Source organism: Helianthus annuus, chromosome 10 (assembly GCF_002127325.2).
Source record: "Helianthus annuus cultivar XRQ/B chromosome 10, HanXRQr2.0-SUNRISE, whole genome shotgun sequence".
NCBI lineage: Eukaryota > Viridiplantae > Streptophyta > Magnoliopsida > Asterales > Asteraceae > Helianthus > Helianthus annuus.
Window position 1 is genome coordinate 12,889,715 of NC_035442.2, and position 6,609 is coordinate 12,896,323.

Genomic DNA, 6,609 nt, shown 5'->3' on the forward strand with positions numbered 1-6,609 from the left:
ATTTATTCCATATAATTTTTCCCCAAAATAATACTCTTGTCAAAATACGCGTTCACTAGTATTTTTCCGAAAATGCGTAAGTTATGTTTAAAGATCGGGTGGTATTAATAATACCGTTGTAACTTAATATTTATTGTGAAGGCGTTCGTATTATTTTGGAGTTGTTAACATTCGGTAATATTATTTTTACTCTAAAAATAATATTTAGATAGTTTGCAAAATAATCACAAAAATTTACGCAAGTGTTGTTATGAAAATATATATTCTAAATATACATATTTTAACAAGTTTATTTTGTGAAAATCCCACCTCCGACACTTAAAAAGTTTTGTAATAAAAATCGTGGCGAAAGTTATTCGGGAAAACAAGTTAAAAATATAGTCATAACACTTGTGATAAAAATATTTACAAGTGTTAGATTTTTGGAAAAATTTCGCCAGAGTTTCCCCTGTAACTGGAGGTGGCCACGCTTTCAAGCGTATCATTTTCTTTTAAAGTTTAAATCAACAATTTTCTCAATCAACAATAAACAATATTCAAACCATCAAACTAGTCAAAATAGATATAAATCGCAATAATACATGAACTTGTGGTTTATCCAAAATATGTAGTAACTTTCCATTACTTTTTGTGGATCTTTGTATAAATCAACTCGGTTTCTTGAGAGTCTCGTTTTTAAAGAAAATAAATTTCCACAACTTCTTGTCAAAATTTACAAAAATAATTCTTTGTCAAAACTTCTTGTTTCACAAGTGTCTACACACTCGTGTGTTCACAAAAATCACCCTTGTTTATGAAAGATCCGGTTTAGAAAATATGATTTCACTTGACACTTGGTTTTTCAAAAATACCACTTGTAGATCCTTAGATCTACTAGTTTAGAACTCCATTTCATAAGAAATATTGTTTTTACACAAGTTCATGTTTAATAGTAGTAGTGTTCTTCATCTAACCTTTTTCACACTTTAACATACTCTAGGTCATGTTACATGTACATGACTTAGCCGGGTTAGATGACGATCCGAGCTACTACTAGCATAAATCAACACTAAATAATCGTAATAAAACAAGTCTTACAAGTTTTACACAACTCTATTGCTTTTAACCAACATGTTTATCATTTTAGTGAACTTTTAGTATGAAATCTCGTATGTTCAAAATTTTTAACCGACAAAGTTCATATTAACCACTTTAGAATAGATAAAGAAGGCGTTTAGAGTCACTTACTACTAGCTCGAGGCTAGGGAAGAATCGAAGAGAAAACAAGGTGGTTAATAGCGATGTAGAGAGGGCCTTGAGATTCCGTAAGCACCAGGCCTCCTTGTATGAACTTGTGCACCTTTGTATGTAAGTGAAATTGCAAGATTGGAATTTGAAAGTGGGTGGATGTGGGTGATGGTTTCAGCTGTAGGTATCAAAGGAGAGGAGAAAGATGAAAATTTTTCTTTTGTGTTGTTGGTATAATTGAAAGTCCAATCCCCTAAATATACTTATTGACCATTCCATACAATTATCCTTAGTGTAATGTGTAGCCAAGATAGTAGACAACCAAGGAATAAAATAATAAAAATGGGTGGGGTATGTCCCCTTGGGGTAACCGATTGGTTATGGGGGGGGGGGGTCGGTTAGTAGTTGGATTTTGATGACAAGGTTAAGCACTGGTTAGACTAATTAGGGACTTTACTCAAATTATTAGTGTGTTGTAATTTATAACGGGTGTTAGGGTATTCGGGGACCCTAACTGGCTCAGAAGAGGAAAAATAGTGTCATGGACAATATTTTTATGTTCCGGGTAAAGTCCGGTTGTTCGGTTGGATATCAATCCGTTAAAGTGCTTGACAAAGCTTTAGAGTGTCGTTATTATTATTTTTTTAGTGACACAATTTATTTCCGACACTTTGGAAAGTGTCTAGTAATATTTTCCTCATGTTTTGGCACTTTATTAGTTAGCTTAATGCTGAATTTTTATTTAAAGTGCTGATTTTTTGTACTTAAAGTACGTTTTAGGCACATCCGGTCACTGTAATTATCACCTAGTGACGCAGTTCAACAACCCTCTTATCCCTACACTCTCTACTAGTGTAGTAAACCATCTCTGGCTCATATAGGCCTTAGAGGCAGTGTCTGCCTGATGCTGGCTATATCAGCATGTTAGATGGGTTATCCGTTCATTGTGCTACTGTGCTTTTGTGCATCAAGGTTGTCACTAGAGTTCTGTATGTAAATAATGGAGTGACAGCAAATAAAGTATGATGCAAGTATGTACATGTATCAGTATTCAGGTAGCAGTTTATCCATAATTTCAAACAAGCACAGTAATTAAGCAGTAATTAAATATTAATTAAGTCGTACGGATACCTGGAATTTTTAGGGTTGTCACATGTAGTTGACCGGGTCATCGTCCTCTATTCTCTTCCCAACCCCGAAATTTACTTCATCATCCCCGTACCTTAAGGTGAGCGTTCCGTTATTCATGTCTACCACTGCTTGCGCGGTGGCTAGAAATGGTCTCCCTAGTATGAGGGGGACTTCGGTGTCTTCTTCCATATCAAGTATAACAAAGTCGGCTGGGTAGACAAATTTGTCTACTTTTACTAGGATATTTTCGATGACACCTTGTGGGAATTTGACGGACCGATCAGCAAGTTGTATGCTCATTTTTGTAGGACTCGTTGTTCCTAGGTCGAGTCTTTTGAACATTGATGAGGGCATGAGGTTAATGCTAGCCCCAAGGTCGGCTAATGCATTACGAACGGGGGAGTCCCCGATCGAGCAAGGAATTGTGAAGCTTCCGGGATCGATTTTCTTTGGGGGAGTTTGTTGAGTACGAGGGCGGAGCATTCTTCGCCTAAGTTAACTAATTGTAACGTTTCAATTTTCCTTTTATGAGTGAGGAAGTCCCTCATGAACTTAGAATATTTAGGCATTTGGGTTAGGACATCAATAAAAGGAATGTTGACATGCAATTGTTTTAGTAGACTTTCGAATTTTGCGAATTGCTCATTGGTCTTTTGACGAATTAACCTACCGGGGTACGAAACGCGAGGAGCTTTTATAGGCTCTGATGATGGAGGGGAGTCCTTTTCTTGCAGAGGCGGTGGTATAGCCTCCTCTGTCGGTGGTGGCGCTTCCGCAGGCCCCACGGTGCGGTTTCGTAACGTGATGAGATGAACTTGCGCTTTTGGGTTTGTTTCGGTATTGCTTGGTAATGCGCCTGGTGGTCTCTTGGAAAAATTTTGGGCTAGTTGACTTAATTGTTTTTCTATGTTTTGAATACTAGCTTGTTGATTTCTAAAATTTGATTCTAATTGTAGAAATCTTTCCGAGTTTTTCTTTTCAGTGTCGGAGATGAGGCGAGATACAGTATCTTCAAGCCTTTCTCGTCCACCTTGTTGTTGAGTGAAATTTTGTGACTCATTTCTTGGTTGTTGAAAGTTTGTTCGTTGGTTTTGTTGGTTACTACTATTGCCGGGTTCTCTCCAACCAAGGTTAGGATGATTCCGCCATCCTTGGTTGTAAGTGCCCGTTGTAGGACCCGACGGCCTAGGTCTATAGTCAATGTAGCTTACCGACTCTTGTTGATCGTCCGTTTCTTTCATACAACTCCAATTTTCATGTGGCCCACCACACCCTTCACAAGCCATAACCGAGACTGTTTTTGTCATTTCCAAATTTTTTATTTTTGAAGAAAGGGCCTCGATTTGGGCTTGTAAAGAAGTGTTTTCATCAACCTTATGGGCGCCCGGGGCAATAGATTTATTGCCTCGGGGAGTGTGCCACTGGAAATTGGTTTGAGCAATTTTCTCAATTTGGTTATATATTTCATGCGGGCGGCGATTACCTAAAAGTCCCTCGGAGCTAGAGTCAAGTGTCTGCCTTGTGTGTGGCAACAACCCATTATAGAAAGTGGACACTTGTTGCCATATCGCAAGACCGTGATGTGGACACTTTCGCAATAGCTCCTTGAACCTTTCCCAAGTTTCATATAAGGATTCCCCGTCCTCTTGTGAATACGTATTAATTTCAGTCATTAATTTAGCCGTTTTAGCGGGAGGGAAATACTTATATAGAAATTTTTGGGCTAGTTCATCCCAGGTGTTTACCGATCCAGCTGGGAGGGCGTTAAGCCAAGCTTTTGCTCGGTCTTTTAGTGAGAAAGGAAACATTCGAAGGCGGATGGCGTCATTTGATGCTCCATTGATCCGAAAGGTTTCACATATTTCTAGGAAATTAGTAATATGTAGATGGGGATCCTCATCCGCAAGCCCATGGAAGGTTGCGGAGTTTTGGAGCATTTGTATCAAATGCGGCCGAAGTTCGAACTAGACTGCGTGTAAATACCGGGCCCTCTACTCTGATACTGACCAGATGAAAATCCAGGAGGATTTCCAGACGAACGATAACCACTCGAATTGCCACTACCGCGCCAGTTGGAACTAGAATTATTGAACGGATTCGTGGGACCCCTAGGCTGACCGGCTATGTACTCTACCTGCTCAAGAGTGAGCGTGGGGCAATCTATGGTATCATGTCCCCCTCGACAAACCTCACACCTATCGACTTTCTTCTTTATCTCATTCAACTCCTGCCTCATCTCTTACCTCAATTCCTCCTTCGCTCTCTCGACTGCAGCAGCTACCGATGAATCCAAGCCAACTTGGTTTACCCCTCGACCGGCCGAGGTGGTACGCACAGGAATGGAAGTCCTGCTGGTAGTGCTGTAGTCCATATCGGAGTGGGAAAAACTCTCAAATAAATCATTGCACTCCGCCACTGTCTTCTTTCCCATAAGCTGACCTCCTGCTGAAGTATCGAAACGAGCCCTAATCTCAGGAGTAAGTCCATTGTAGAACTTCTCTACTAACGCCCACTCAGATAGACCATGCTGAGAACAACTGGGTAATCAGGGTCTGAAAACGCTCCCAAGCTAAGTGATAAGGCTCATCTGGCTCCATACGAAATGAGTGGATCTGGTCACGAAGGCGAGATGCCTTGGCTGGCGGAAAATATTTGGCTAAGAATGCATCGCGAAGGCCTGCCCAAGTACGGAAAGTGCCAGCAGGCTGGGAATCGAACCAGACAGCTGCGCGTCCAGCAAGTGAGAACGGAAAAACCTGAAGATACCTAGCATCAAGATTGACACCCTCAATGGAGAAGGTGCTGCAGAGACGAGTGATGCGATTGATATGGGCGGGGGCATCCTCGTCGTCACGACCATGGAACTGGCAGGAATTGGTGATGGCGGTCATAATGTAGGATGGTATCTGCCAAGACCGATCGTTCGGGATCTCGGGAAGGGTGATGGGGGAATTACCACCGGCGAAGCCGGTGGTAGCCTGGTCGTAAACTGTCCTACGGGCCATGTGAGCTACGGGTGGTGGACTAGGTGGGCGGGTGGGTGGCGGGGAATTGTGGGGTGAAGATTTTGGTGTAAAGTCGAAAACTGGGGTGGACTGAGAAAATGAAGTAGAGCTAGAAGCACGTACCTCAGACGTAGATGACGAGAAGGAAGACCTGAGTGCAAGCGGCAACGGCGGCGGTCCCTGCGAGCGCGTATGGGGCATCCACTGCAAAAACCGAAAACAAACAAGTAAGAAGACTCTACTAAACGACTCGACTAACTATAAAAAGACACTAAAATACTTAGACACCTACGACTCAAACAAAGAAACAAAATAGCACGTAATATGTCAAGTAAGTCCAAACAAAGTAATCAGCGCAATCGCCAAGAGTCCCCGGCAACGGCGCCAAAAACTTGATGTGCTGAAAATGGGTCAAATAAAACTAACTAAATTACCCTATTTCTAGACTCTCTAAGCTTTAAATTTATAAAACTAAGACTCGACCTAAACCCTAAAAACACGCAACCGGCAAGTGAACCGATCGACGTAGTAAAGCTAAAGTAAGTCCGAGTGTCGAACCCACGAGACTCTACTGACTACGCTACGACTCTATCTAGACTCAAACTGACACGACATACTAAATTGTTTATTAATTGGGGGGGGTTTCTAAAAATCCTAAATAAAATAATAAAATAATACTAGAAAGCTAGACACGAACTCAAACGAAGGGTCTGATCAGTGAGAATGAAGACTACCTAGGCTAGACGCAGGCTAAACTCAGAATGGATTTCTAAATGATAATGATGTGGTGTGGAACCGGGATCTTCTAATGCTAAACCTATTAAGATACCACTAAGCCCCTCAAACACTCTCGAGGCGATTCTTGTGGCACTACCTAGGATGTTATGCTCACCGGTTTTCTAGATTTCTTGTCCGTCCTCTAGTTTCTTGAAAGTGCTTATGTAAGACGCTCTACTTTGCCGCGCGAACGTCTAAAGCAACTATGGGTTTAATCTTGGCTTAATAGACAATGGGTGGTTAATTCCTTATAACTACTCCGAGACCTATCAATATCCTCGAGCCTTTCCGCGACGAGTCTAGCAGCACACTTGATTTTAATTAATTACCGAATATTGTTCCTAAGGTTACTAGTGCACTTTTTCACCCTAAAGAATTAATGACCTATTATGTGATATAGACACTCACCTAAGTCAAGAACCCTAATTCGACTCTATTCCGTGATAAAGACCGTCACCAAGAATCGAAT

General features: G+C 41.2%; 1 non-coding gene across 1 annotated transcript; it reads left to right on the forward strand.

The window, feature by feature from the left end:
• Positions 1–3,930: 3,930 nt before the first annotated feature.
• On the forward strand, positions 3,931–4,037 carry LOC118483542. The gene has a single exon (XR_004870832.1). It is a non-coding gene; the product is annotated as a small nucleolar RNA R71 (small nucleolar RNA).
• The last annotated feature ends 2,572 nt before the right edge of the window (positions 4,038–6,609 follow it).